The sequence below is a fragment of the Melospiza georgiana genome, chromosome 18 (assembly GCF_028018845.1).
Source record: "Melospiza georgiana isolate bMelGeo1 chromosome 18, bMelGeo1.pri, whole genome shotgun sequence".
Lineage (NCBI taxonomy): Eukaryota > Metazoa > Chordata > Aves > Passeriformes > Passerellidae > Melospiza > Melospiza georgiana.
The window spans coordinates 6,639,796-6,654,734 of record NC_080447.1 but is presented as its reverse complement, the minus strand read 5'-3'; the positions used below and the strand labels follow the sequence as shown (position 1 = coordinate 6,654,734).

Below are 14,939 nucleotides of genomic sequence, written 5' to 3'. Positions count from 1 at the left end.
ACATCCAGCTATTTATTAGGTAATCCAATTACTGTGATGTGACCTCCCTTCATGCATAAATGTCTAGCCAGGCTGCAGGACAGCCCATCAACCTGGGTGTTTTCCTTGGGACACAAGCTTCTGTTCCTCTAATGACAGAGTTTGTTACAAAACAGCCACTGCACACAACACTGCACCTCCTCTGCATCTCCTCCCATCACTTTCCAGCTCTCTGGAGAGCCCAGCCACAGTGGGAACGGGTTGAGACCAGTTCCAGCTGCACCCAGCTCTTGGACCATGCTCTCTTCCTTGCAGCTGGGAGGAGCTTCCCACTGACTCCTACAGACCTGCCTCCTCATCCTTCTCAAATTTACCTCAATGGTAATGCCACAGACAGCAGTTAGATCTTCCAGGTCTGACAGAGCCACTCCTCACCCTGTTGGCTTGTGGGACCCATAAAAGCCCTTGGGACCCCTTCAGAGCCCATGCACACTCTGCCTTCTCCCTGCTACATGAGCTACCTGCAGGGGGACAGCCTTTTTGTGCCCAGAGTATCCTTGTGAGGTTGTGGTCCTTGGACGGAGCTCCTGGGGGCTTTGGTACAACACAGGAGTCATTTCCAGCATCACCAACAGAGATATCTTTGGTAATCAGTGACAAAGCTGCACTACTGACTGTCACAACCCTGGAAAGTGACACTGAACAACCTGGATTCCTGGCCAGTGTGTGAGGCAAGTCCCTGCTCATTCTCCATTTGAAATAGGCTTTTTCAAGGGATGCAGAGCTTTTGCTTGGAAATAAGCCAAGGGAGGACCTTGGGCTGTATCCATTGACCTCTGATGACAGAGATTAGATAACAAGTGAATGGAAGTACTTTCAGCAGTGGTGCTGTGTGCTGAGAGACATAATAAAGAGCATGTACCATGGCAATACTCAGCATATGTAATTCCCTGGAGACACTACCCAGTGAGAAAAAAAAGGCTTTGGTATGTCCCTGTTTGTTACACTGATTTTCCTGACTTTTCTGAAGGAGAGAATACTTTCCAGCTCACTCCTGCTCTGAAAAATGCTACACCCTCTGCAAACTCCAGAAGAAAACTGCAATTCTTGATGCTCAAGGGTCACTTCAAATCACCCTTTATTTCCTTTGATTCAATGTTTTTCACACTATGCTTTTAACATGAAATATCTGATAAAGGAAGAACCAAAAGTTAGAGCCACAGGAAAGGAAGATAAACATGTGGAAGAGCAGGCACACACCTCTGGCAAGTGAAAATGATTAATTCAAAAGCACTAAGGGAGTTTCTACATGGAACAGATCACAGCAGCCTGTCCACAGGTCTGTCAGGGAGGGCTCACAACATCCAAGGCACAGGTACAGAGCCTAAAGCTCCTCTCCTGCTCTGTCTCCTTCACCCTGTGCAGGCAGAGGCAGCTGCTATCAGGGCACAGGGATGTCTCTTCCCTGTGTGAAGCCTTCCGGAGCCCTGGAAACACCAGAGAGGCCTTGGTGGAGCAGCTGATGGGGACAGGAATCCCAGCAATCAAATCACAGCGGTGGCTTCAATGCGATTCCCCAGCACTGCACGAAAGCCACCAGCAAGGATTACCCAGGACAATTTAATTATGTGTGAAAACAGCTGCAGAGCTTTATGGGGTTTTAGGGTTGTTGTTCTTTGGATAGGAGGGGGGAAAGGAGAGGGAATCAGACATGGAGTGAGCTGAGTGGGACCTGTGATGGCAGGGAAACACCCTGTCATACACACGAGCTAAAGATTAAGGGCTGACAGATACAAAGCCAGTTTTTCTCAAAGGCTCTGCTTTTTCATCACTTGTCACCTGGAGTGGGGTCAGTGTCACCTGCACCCCACATCCCCAGTGCCACAAGAGATGCTGCTCATTTCCTGCACACACCTTTACCCAGAGCAAAGCCAGCTTTGCCACTGCCCACCTGTGCACCCATGTTAAAAGAACACGATGGCCTAAGGGACAGAGAGGGACATTCCTGCTGAGACTAGCTAAATCTTGGTCATACTTAAATGAAACAGGATTTTATTGCTACCTTTGAACAGGCCAGAGATTCACCCATGAGAATACAGTGCCTGGAGAACAGAAGGTCCAAGGAAAAACTACACATTGTCTTTTAGACCTTTTCCCTCCTTGATTCCATTAAAAGGTTCCCCATGCCTTGTAAAATATCTGCAGAGGAAAACAAACCCCCACAGAAAATACTTCACTGGGTTTTACTTTCCTCAGGCACGATGAGAGCTCATCAATGCAGTCTGTAAGCTGTTTGATTTAAGGACTCCACCAAACATGTCTCATACAAAAATTACAATACATATGGTATTTGTCTGTTTTTGTTTTTATTTCAATTTTATTTCTGGGTCCTACTTTGCTCTGTAAGTTATTTTTCTTGCATGACAAGCAATATCCAGTTATTCATGCGCTGCCTTTTGTGTTTTAAGTTTTGACATTTTGCCCAAATTGAAGACAGCAAGATGCTTCCTAGAGGTTCTCCTAGCTTCAGTGAGGTCTCCCATACTTCTGGCTTTTAAAAACTAGTACATACTAAACCTAATACACATAAAACCAAGGCACAGAGTTAGTGACACCAGCCACAATTTCCATTCCACATGTGTGCATGCTCTCTGTCTATGCACAATGGTGCTTCCAACCTGAAAACAATGCATTCAAGGAAAGAAATATGGATTTGTGTGATGGGATTTCCAACGCAGCCTCAAGGACTTTGCTATCCCTAGACTATAAAGAAAGCCCAGAGAACAGAATGCTTAACATCTCCAGCCTCCTTTGAATTCCCAGCCTTACTGAACGAAGAATAAAGAAAGCAGGAATCCACTAATTAAAGAGAAATGGGGCTTATTTGTCTTGGTTTCTGAAGTCACAGTTCTCCACTTCTGAAAACACAAGTTTCTCACCAGTTCTTTTCTGCCCTAGGGCTGTGACCTAAGCAGCTTAAATGATACACAGATTTTGGTCAAAATCTGCTCCTTATTTACTGGACTTCAAATGTGCAAGCAATTACTGAATGGGTCTCGTTTATTGAATAAAAGTATTTAGGCATTATGTTTACAAAGGCCTAGAAACATTAAAATCTAGTGAAAAACAATTACTTTTACAGAATACATCTGCAAGCAATATGAAGTCATTTTGTTTTTGTAAATTTCTCCGTAATAGACTTATTGTTGATGTGGAAAATGTTCACATTGCAGCAGTGAATAATTTTGAAATGCCAAACTTAATAAAGGAGAAATTATTGCAAATAATATCACAGCCCTTAAAGAAAAAAAAAAAAAAAAGCCAAAATACCAGCGGTTTCCTGACTAGTCAATCCTCTTCAGATTGGCAGAACCTCTTCAAACTAATCAGGAAGAGTTAGACAAATAGTTACTTTATTATGGAGGCTGTCAAATAAATCAGAATCTGGCAAGCAACTGTTTTTGAGCCCTGCAGCCGGGCTGGCTTCCTTTCCTGCAAACCCAAGGCAGTTACAACAGACCCAGGGATGTGTGTTTGTCTGCAGAGCAACGTGGAGGCTTCAGGCCTCTAAACAAAACTTCTCCCAAATCCGGGCCAGCATTTTTCTTGGCTTCCTCAGGTTTTGTTGTGGAACATGGCTGAGAGAAGAAATGTTTTCTAACCAATTAATTCAAGTCACTGCTGTTATTTTTAATGGAGAGCTCTGAAGCTCAGCTCGCAAAGGGTAATGAGAAAATAATGTTTTAAACAACATCATCAGAGGAATTAGGCCATGGACTTGAACTACATTATCCAGTTCTCGCCGCAGAGTTATCCTGCCCCCCCAATGTTTGCTCTTTGCAATGGCACGCTGAATGGGAATTGTGCCTAAGGTACAGGCCTGGGACACAGCTGAAGGTCACAGAACAGCGAGTTTCAGCACTCAGACACAAGGAACGGCTCCTGTGCTGCCACAGCCCCAGCTCCAAACAGATCCCAGTGCCCCTGGGCTGTGTGTGCTTGGGGGGGAGTGAAAACCAAGATCTGCTTTGAGCAGGGCACTGGGGCACAGGCTTCATCCACTTCTCACAGCTCGCCAAGGATTGAAACGATGCAGAGGAGACTTAGGTACATGATTAGCATTGCTCTGCCAAACTGAGTAACATTGAGAGGTAACAACATCACCTTTCCTACCTCCATTCAAACCTTTCTGTGCTGTTTACCTGCCTTGGACAACATTGACTCAAAAAGACTCAAAAAGAGGGTAAGGGGAGAGAAGAAAGTTTGAAATTATAAAACAGAATGGATTTAATGATCACTGGGGCTTACAGGCCTGTTTGAAATGTTTTCAAGCACTGCTACTGTACCAAGTATATCCACCAGCTGAACAGCCAAGAATTGTAGCTGGAAACTGCAAAATTGCCCAGGCAAGAACTGTCCTTCCTCCCACCTCCTTTACATCCATGGCAATGCAAACTGGCAGCACTGACAAATCAATTCAACACCAGTGATCATACAGACTAAGAAGGTGGGATATAATAACTTCTGAAGCTAACAGGATGGCTTAAAAAGATCCTTTTTTTTTTTTCTTTTTGCACTAGATCACATTAAAGCAAGTAGCACAGACAGACTTGCACCTGCTTCCAGATGAAAGTGGTGCTGGTGCAGTGCTATTCTTAATATGAATTAACTTCTAATATACATCTGCTTTAGCTCTAATTGACTTTATAGTGCTACTAAAAATAACTGGAAGGCATACTTCTCTCCTTCCCTGTGTCTCAATATGGATTCTCTCTTATGGATCCTAAAATGCAACACTCGCCATAAATACAAACAATCACTAACTGCATAACACCCTATATGTAACATTTTTTTGGTTTTGTGGAGAACAGCCACAGATTGGTCCTTGAAGGCAGCCTGTCTCATAGAGAAAACCACCAGCAAGAGATTGGCATCTCACAGCCCAGGGCCAGCAGCACGGGCAGAGCAGAGGAGGTGCCACTGATGCTGTCAGACAAAAACTGAGAGATGGGAAAAGGACAAGAAACTCATGTTTCACAAAAAAAAGGGAGAATAAAAATACAAGGATAGGAAGGAGACCTTTTTGGTAGGATGTATGTTGGTTTATGGGAACAAGCTCAATAATCACAGTACAAAAGAGTCTTATTTCCTTCAGCTTCACCTTCTACAGGCAGGGTGAGGTAATCTACAAATTTAAAGGGGTGAAAATGGCTGCAGTCACTCAGTAACTGAGATCTGAGTGTCCATAATATATAGTGACATGTATAACACATCTTGGTCACTTCAGCCACCTTTGTGGCAATTAATAAAAAGAACAGACACCTTAAAATCTTTGTTGGTTACCAAAGGTTACTCTGTGCTTTTATCCTTGCATGATACCTTAATTGAGTTTATGTATGAATGGGATCCCCTTCCATTTTAGGCTAATATTCTTTTATATTTATAATATTCAGGATAGCGACACATGCTTGATTACCTTTAAAACACTTATCATGATTCCATTTAAAAATAAATGAATCCCATTTAAAAGTGACTTGTCCCCATCTTCTAGTATTTATGGACAAGGACATATGGGGCTGATTTCCCTCATTATTAAGAAGCACGTCTGAGGCTTAAATCATTTAAATTATTCATTGACAGCAATTGGGCTACTCATACAAACTCCTACTTACATGAGGAGTCCCACTGATAGACCAGTCAAGTGGATGAAGATGGCTGAACAGATTTTGGGATGCACAGAGCATCCACAGACACTGCTGACTATGATTAGGGTGAGGAGCACTTTTGAAAATGGGTCCCCACCTCCACTAATTAATGTAATTTAGCTGAGACTTTCAGCATGGTTGTTCTGAATGAGTTTTTCTTCACAGGTCACCATGACTGAGGTGCTGAGGGGTGATCAGCAGCAGCCGGAGGAACAGGAGTGACTTTGCATCAATTACCTCAACACAACCCCAGCCTGTCACCAGACATTTCTAGATGTTAGACGGGGCTTCCCTTTGTGCTGAGGGTTCACAGTGATCCTGAGAGCAGCCACACACGAGGGGCACATCTCTGCCCAACCTGGGCGGGGAAAGATTTCACCAAGAACAAAGCCAACTCTAAGCAAATAAAGAAAATCTCCCACGAAGAAAATGCCCAACTCTAGTGTGAATTCTCCTCTTCCTGCAATACTGAAATCAGAGACAGGAGATGGATAAATCAACTGCATTGCTGAGCTTGGACTGTATCAGTCCAATTAACAAAGGCTGCAAGCATTTAAAATTCTGCTATAAAGAGACTTTCCAGCCTATCACGGACTACTGTGCTCTCTCCACCTCAGCACTGAAGACCTTGAGCTAACTGCAAGCGTGTTTCCAATCAGTGCAGTCAGTGAGAGAACAGGGATCATCCTTCATGGAGAAAAAGAAAAGTTATTGTTATTCTTTGCAACGTTTTCTTTTTAATTAAAAAGACATGTTTCTTGCTCTCCCCAGAATGAGCCAGAGGAACATTTGCAGTCGTTTTCAGGTCACATTATATTGCACATATTGCAGCTGATTTCACAGCTATGTGGGCAAATTACTATTTTTCAGCACAACTGAATCATTATCAAGGTAAAAGCAGACAGTGAGCACCACCAACACCTAGAGGTTACAATATATTTTAGGAAAACGTGGTCTAGCTCTTGGAAGAAGACACTTTCACACTTCAGCCATTCCCCTCTTTCCTGCCCAGCCCCAACTCTGCTCCCCAGCATATCCTGGACTTTGTTCCTATATGTGATCTTGACGATAAAGATATTTTTTTGTTTCTGTTTCCCCTAAGAAAGGCAAAAAAGGTTAGGAAGTCTTTAAACTCTCAGTTCTTATGGCTGTTAATATTTCACATTGCCAGCAGGGAAAGGAATTAAAACTGCCAGTAGCTATCCAGATAGATTCTAAAATCCCCTTCCCTCCCCCTTCTCTCTGCCTCCCTCAGCTTCAGAGGATATTTTCCCCGCAAATTGGTTTTAAATTAAGGAAGGTGATGAAGGCAATGTGCCGTCTCAGCATTTTCCCAGGTGCACTTAATCTAATTTCATTAAGGAGATCAGGACAGATGATCGCTACAGTTGAAACATTAAGTCTGTCCATTTTTGTATAAAAAAACCATTAAGTCTGTCAAAGTGTCGGCGGGTGGGCTGTTTATTATTGGAGATGAAGGCACGCTTTGCTTCCCCAATAAACTGTCAGGAGTCGTAAACCACAAATTAAGTCAGCTGCTGCCAAACATTTAGGCAAAGATCTCCAACTAATTTTGACACAGGTGTGACAAAGGCCAAGGAAAGGCTTGGAAACCTTGGAAACTGACCTTGTTATGTGAGATATTTCAATCTGACCATCCAAGAGTGGAAGACTGGGCATCAGTGGGTGTAATCAAGACTTGCTGATGCTTCTGACATCCAGACACAGAGTTGATGGGAGCTGTGCTGCACCATGTGCCCGAGAGCACAACCTGCAGAGCTCACTTTAAGCAGATAAGAACTCATAAAAGCTTCATTCAAGCCACTGCTCTGTTATGAACTTATGCACAGCTTTGACTGCATGTACATTCCTCAGACAGTCACAGAGGTATCAAACAAAATTAGAGCAAACTCATGAACATGCAGAAACTTTGTAAGACCAAGAGCTGTAACAGGAATCAAGTCAAGCTTTCAGATACTACAATACCAAACGTGAGTCATTTGGAGAACATTTTCCTTCTCAAGAAAAATGCAGCTGCATAGAAGTCAGTATTAAAGACCATCAGGAAACGTTAAAAAGTATGAAGTATTAACTGGAATTACACAATCTTTAAAGTACACACAGAGAAACTAATAATGACTAATATGGAATCAGAAGTGACATTCTAACTTGAATTTTGTGCTGAGGGTAAAGCACCATGTTTGCAGATAATGTGCTCTGAGGATCAAGGGTGGGCAGGGCAGAGGAAGGTTCATTTCCCACTCCAGGGGCAGCCAGGAAAGGAACAGAGCCCACTTGAGCTTTATCCTTTATTCCTGCCCAGGGGACACAGTGCTGCACACTGTGCCCTTCTGTCTTACCTAACCTGGCAATTGATTTTGGAATACAGGAATGAGAAACTCTGCAAGCCAAATGAGGGCCTGCAATTGTGGCTATTGGAGCATTGCATCCTCCAGAATTCTCATTTCCTTGGCATCTTTACGGTTAATTATATCATTCGATTTAATTAATTGAATTGCCTAACTCAGTTGCCAATTCCTATCACCTGCCTGCTCTGTTATGTTCTATCTGATCACCTTCCAAGGAGCTCCTGCCATTGCACAGGTAGCCCTTTGGACTCAGACTACCCTAACAATGTTATAATGGTTTTCTTTATGTGGGCAGACAGCTGTACACAGCTGCTCTCTTCTCTGCTGCCTCACATCTGAAAAGTTTCCTCACAAGGTCCCTGGTAAGATAAGAAAACGCTCCAGGATGGGGAACTGGAAGAGGGAGATGTTAAACAATGGGGAAAGCAGGGAGCCAGGGACATGCTGACTGCCAGCAGCAGAACTGGTATGATCCTGTTGTGCCCAAGAGCTCTACATAAGACCTCTTCAAGCCCTTTATGTGAATTGATGATGGATTTTTTTTTCAGCAAGCTAGAAGGCTCTTCTCATTGTTTGCTCTGAAAACTTCTACATTTTCAAGAATGAGTATGGGCACCACAGACTGTGATGACTCAGCTTGTTATATACAGACTAATGTACTTAAAATTTGAGTTTTTGTCTGGATAAGAGAAAAACGCAAAATCTCAGCAGGAGGGGAACACATTGGTGCTGAAGCTTTGACTCTGTTTCATTTTTTTAACTGCGTTCTTGCTTTATTTAAATATAAAGGTCAAGAAGGGCTATTATTACTAATAATATTTACCAGAGCTGTAGATGAGAAGCACAACTTGGAAGGCTCCTCTCCCTCTGGAAGGACTTGCAGGGCTTGACTCAGCTGCCCCAAGTCTCAGAAGGAACCTTTGTGTCTGCTCCCTGCACATGGTGGGTGGAAGGAAGGATGGAAGCCCAGGCCATGCCAAGCCTCTCCCCCATCTGGCATTTCCCAAAGACCAACTGAGTGAACTGGGTCTGCAGTGGGCTTAGAGGATGCTGTTTTTCTGGTAGATCTATTAATGGAGAACGACTAAATAAAACAAATTCACGGAGTGGTGAATTTTTGTCTTCCTGTACTGGCAACAAGATTACATTTGCCTGTTTATAGCACCCAAATCTTTCAAGGGCTACAAGGTTATTTTAAATTCAATATTTTGATATTGTTTAAAAAGCAGATCTGTTTTTAATAACAATACACAGATTGTCTGTAAAACAGAGGCTTTCTTCCATTAGGAGAACTAACAGTCTTTACCCAGTTATTACTGTATGGGAGAGAGCTTTCTCACTAGTTTTCACTCTGTATCACTGGGTTTTCTGTCTGTCAGAAATAAACCTCAGCAGGAGCACTGATTCTGTGCATGCATGTGCATGCAGATGTGCAGCACTCCTGCAGGATGCCAAGCCTGCAGCAGAGCCCGGCCACACACTGCCACAAGGACATTCAGCACTGTGTCCACAAGCCAGAGCATCCCATGGCAAAAACCACTTCAGCTCTGTCTGAGGAGCCAGCTGGGCAGTAACTGGCAAATGGAGATGTCTCACTGTTAGCCACAGCTGAGAACTGTCACAGGCTGAAGTGCAATGCTAACAGAAGTGCAAATACTGCCATGTGAAAGCCCTCAGCTCAATTCCATGTTTGATCGTTCCCTTCTGCTGCAACCAGTATGAATCTCAATATCTGGGAAAGTACCAAGTTTGATTTCTCAGAGAAAAGGACAATTGAATGATGGATAAAACCAGTTTGGGGACCTTGGTCTGGGTAGGCTTCAAAACCAGCAAATAACAGATTACTTAATGGGGGAAATAAACTTCCAGCCTCCCAAAAACACATCAGATGGAACCCACCTTCTCCACTGCCAGATAAAATGTAATGAGCAGAGGAAGAGAAGCTTCCAGCAATAGCACTGGAGGGGGTTTTTCTTATTGCTGGGTAATCTCAGACACAAACAGAGTGACCATTCCTGCTAGAGCAACTCCAGGCTTCTCTTCATTATTGCGTCCCTTTCTCCTGCTGCCTGAACTATGATTTTTCCTGTGGGCTTGTGGATATCCTTTCAAGGTCAACACAGCTGAAACAACAGTGATAATTTCATCCCCCAGATCTTCCATACAGTTTATTCTTCTCATTGCTTCTACTCTTATCACCTCCATCTCTCACTCAAGCCCACAGTTCTCAGCACTCTCTTTGACTTACAATACTCCTGACATCAAAATATTCAACCTATGTTTTAAGTCCTGTGTATCCTTGTTCTCTGTAACATAATGAGCATCCTCTGTTTATTCACATAGCTACACTCTTGGTCAAGCTACATCACCCTTTCTTTACTATTTTGTGTTTCCTTTGGTGACAGCAGATGTAACTGTGTCCTAATGCCAAGGAAGAATTGCTGCAAGATCATTTTCCTAATCTGTGGCTTTGCTTCCTACACAGCTTCTCACTTCCTGAATGGCAAACTATCACTCTTTGTGTTTTGACCCTTTCACAGCTTACTCCTTCTTCCCAACACTGCCATTCAGCACTGCTGCAAACTTCCATCTCTCACTGGTCTGACTCCATCGCCCCCTTGGTAAACTTTCAAACAAGCCCCTCCTCACTGCTTACCACTGTGCCTTTTGCTACAGAGGATAACTTCCCATTCATGGCCATAAAGCTGCCTGACTTGCCCTCTCAAATGCCTGCTAAAACACTAATACCTACAAATATCCCCTTTAGAGTAATGCCTACAAAACCAAAGCTGGACAACAACGGGGCTGCTGGCACACTGAAACAGTGCTGCTGTTGACCCACTCACCTGGGTCCCTTCTCTCTCATCTCATCCTTAACCCATGAGCTGTTCTGAGCTTTTACAGCACGCAGCAGGACGGGAAGGCAGCCCCAGGCTGGGTGGGGAGATCACAGCCCCACCGTGCTGCTCCCCTCCCATCTATCCCCTGCCATCTATCCCTGCTCTCCTGCTGCTGCTGCCAACTCCCAGGCACCTCCAGGGACGCTGGGATTAGCAAACCACAGCACGGCAAGGCTGATTCACTTTGCCACAAGCACACCCCAAGGAACTCACTGGGCTGCTGCAGAAAGTCGTGAGAAAAAAAATGACTTCAAAAGTTTTTGTCTCCACCTTGGATTTAACTTTGCTTGTCTCAGAAGTTGATTGCTATGGCTTAAACACAAGCTACAGAATGAATATACATGAAATACTGACTGAACTTAGAAATACAATTCCATTTTTGCACATCTTACTTAGTACTACATTAAATGAAGAATGCTTGATATCTAACCCCTGATTTGGAGAGCTCACTTTCACGGCAGGGCCATGTAATTAAGCTGACAACCCACAATTTCACACAGAGCAGACAGAAGTCCAAGACTGAAAGAACATGAACACTGAATTACTTTTAAAGAAAGAAACAGGCGCCTTTTTTAATGCAATCTTGAACACTGTTATTAAAAAAATGAGAGCAACATTTTGGAGTAACGAGCAGAGATTACTCATTCCCTTGTTTTACACAAGTTGACTTTTGGCTTTCTGCAGAACACCATTTAACAGAGCACATTACCAAGCTGCTAGCCACTTTTCACAGTGATGCTAAAGCAGGTAAGAGACAATAAGTGGAACTGTTGATGGTTTATATTACTCTATTATGTTAATGTTCACTAAAGTATGCCATAAGCTCTCTCATTACATGTGTATAAACCAATTCTCTGTGGTGTTATTCCTGTGCTAAATGCTATAACTACATAAATCTTGAATTAATGGAGACTTTATAGTTCCTGAAAATGAAGGGTAATTGCTATCTGTTAATGCTGTTGTTGCTATTAAAGGAAGTATATATTTTCAGTAACAATGTTTATGGACCGTGAGCTTCACATCTCAGCTAGTGCACAGAGCAGAGACAGTGGAATACAAGTATCAGACTGACTCCCTTTCTCTCAAAAGGCACAGCATCATTTCCACAGCTCCAGCAAGCAACACTGCAATCCTCCTCACAGCTGCAGAGCCCAGACCAGTGTCCTTCACTGAGCACAGAGTACAGGAAACAGGATTTGCATTTCCATCTCGGGGAACGCATGATTTGCTGAGTTTCTCGCTTGGTTAAATGGCTGGACAGCTCACTTTATTACTTTGGGTATCTCAAACAGTTCTGTGAGAAGCACATGGTGACAGAATGATAGGTGTGAGAAAGTATCATCCCACTTACTTCCTCTGAGATTTCAGCAGTGATGCAGAAGTGAAAGGCTATACTTGGCCAGAGACAGTTCTCAGAAAGTAGATGGGATTGACAAGTCCCCTGCCTTGAGCTCCTCTTCTCCAATTATTAAAAACAGCAGCGCAATGTTTGGAAACACTCACAATCTCATGAGAAACTGTACCTTGCACTAAAGTAATGCTCCTCTTTCTGATACACTGTACATGTGACTGACTATGCTCAACTGCTTTTCTCCCCTGGAGCCCTGCACAAGGAGAAAAACCAAACCATCAGGAGTGTGTTTATATTTTACAATGCAGTGAAGGTAAAACCTTAATTTTACCCTAACATCTATGTTTGAAAACATTAGGAGCTCAATAGCCCATACACCTATGAACAAAATAAATAGTGGATAATTACTAGCATGGTACGGAGAGAGAAGTAGGAGGTGGAAAATTTCAGTTTTGCTCCTAGCTCAGTCGCTGACTCAGTTTGTGCTTGTACATGAACTTTTTTTGTCTGCCTTCCTCGTGAGTTTTATGCAGGCAACACTGACCCGCTGTTTATGACTAACAAAAAAATGTTATGCAAATCAAAAGTACATTAGTAATTCCTGCCCTGCCCTTCCTCAGTGCCAGCATGTGTAGGTGTACCTTGAAAAAGCTGGTTCTTGCTGACCAGGCAGCATTGCTCTGCAGCAGTGGGGAAAGAAGCCGACCCATCAGGTAATTTGGGAAGGCTGGTGCTGGGCTGGGCACTGTGCTGAATCCTGCACCTGGCTGCAACAGCCTGGAGCATCAGCAGCAGACACATTTTGCCATCACAGGGAGGAGGAAAATGAGTGTAGTCCCTCAGGACAGTCACACCAAAATTTTTACAGCTCTTGGTTGCATCAGTCAGGTTGAGTTTTAGACAAACACTGAATTCATTTCCAGGGGAGTGCAGAATGCCAGGTATCAACAGAGCGAGCCAGGCTGCCCCTGTGCTCCCCAACTGGAAGGCAATGTTGCACTTACAGCATCCCCATGAAAGGTTTGAAGCATCTTCACTTCAACCCTGGTGAGTTTATATGCATGTGCATCTTTGCTGACAAGAAAAACAGCCCCACTTAATTCCTGAGACCTATTTAATAGGACTGTGTCATGTTTCACATCTCTGCAGATCAGGCAAGAGATAGAAAGATGATGATCTTGGGCTGCTCTCCTTATGAAGAAAAGAAATGTTATTATTAAGGCAGAGTCACCTTAAGGAGAAGGTAGCTGGGAAATAGGTGAGCCTAGAAAGTCAAATTACAGTTACAGAAATGTAAAGAAATGTCATATTAATGGTAAGGAACACTATAATAGCCTTTCATTTGCTGTAAAGGACAGCAAGTTACCAGCCAAACACAATGCAGCTTCCTCTGAAGGTAACCTCAGATCCCACATTCTGAAAGCTAATCAATGTTGTTCAGATTTCAATTTCTTCTCTACAAGGTGAAGTCAAACCTAATCTAACAAACGTCAGTCTCAGATGTAATGCCGCTAGCTGGGTCTACCAGTGTAATTTAGATAATCATTAATAGCATAGCTGTATAATAAAACTACATGTCACTTACAACTTCATCTGAGGTTTGACTGGCAGATCTTTAAACAGTTTTCTAAGTGATTGCTTTTACTTCCTTTGATTGGGCAGTCTGGGAAACGTTTTAACCCCATGGTATCTAAGCTTTTAGGGAACAATATTTCACCCTCACCACCCCTGCTGTCAGCTCTGCTGCTGTGTAACCTTGTAAGAAAGAGAACTTGGGGAGAGGGGTGGTTTCAGCAAGTGACTTTACACATATATACTCATATAAATTTAAAATAATATGAAATAAAATAAGTACAGTATCTTTCATTCAACACGCGATTTAAATGTTTCTCTTCAACCAAGCTGTCGTCTCAAAACACAGCTTGCCATACTCCAAGAATGTTTAGTATCTCATGGTATTTTTAAAAGAAGAAGTTGAAGAAACCCTGGTGTTTCTAAAGCTCTAACAACACTAACAAAAAGCTTTCAGAGGAGTCTCTTGAACTCGTGGTAACCTCTGATGCAGCTGGTGTGCTGCTGAGGACACAGGGCTACCTGAACTCAGCCTTTACTTGTGTAACGCTGATCCAGGAGAAAACTCTGTGCCACAGCTTCTCATCAATGAATGCAAGAGACTGGACAGCCAAAACAGAATAAAGGTTTGATGAAGAGCTGACCTGAGGCTGACAGGTTTGATCTGCCAGGAGCTAGCACGGAATGCTCAAGCCTTTTATATATTTGATTTTTAAAATCACGGTGCCACTGGTGCTACACAGTGGGACTTGTCTGTTTTCCTTGCAGAGGTGAACAAGAAATCCCCATACACAAACTACAACCTTTCAATGACCAATCTCTGTATTCAAAAGAAGGTCAGGAAAATCATTGCTCTGTGATAAATATGCATGCATCATGACAAAACACTCCTTGACAGTTACCACACTGCCTTGGGAGGGCAGCTCCCATCTTCCAACTGATTACAAAGCTGACATCTTCAAAGGTTACTATATATAAAATATTGGCTCCTGACAAGTTATCAGTGGAAACTTCCTCTGAAACAGCATCAATGCTGTAACTCAGGTCTCACAAAATGCTCACA

General features: G+C 43.1%; 1 protein-coding gene across 16 annotated transcripts in view; it reads right to left on the bottom strand.

Annotated features, from left to right (window-relative positions):
- Positions 1-14,939, bottom strand: part of FBRSL1 (fibrosin like 1) — a 495,650-nt gene that overhangs the window by 154,014 nt on the left and 326,697 nt on the right. The gene's annotated exons all lie outside the window — the stretch shown is intronic.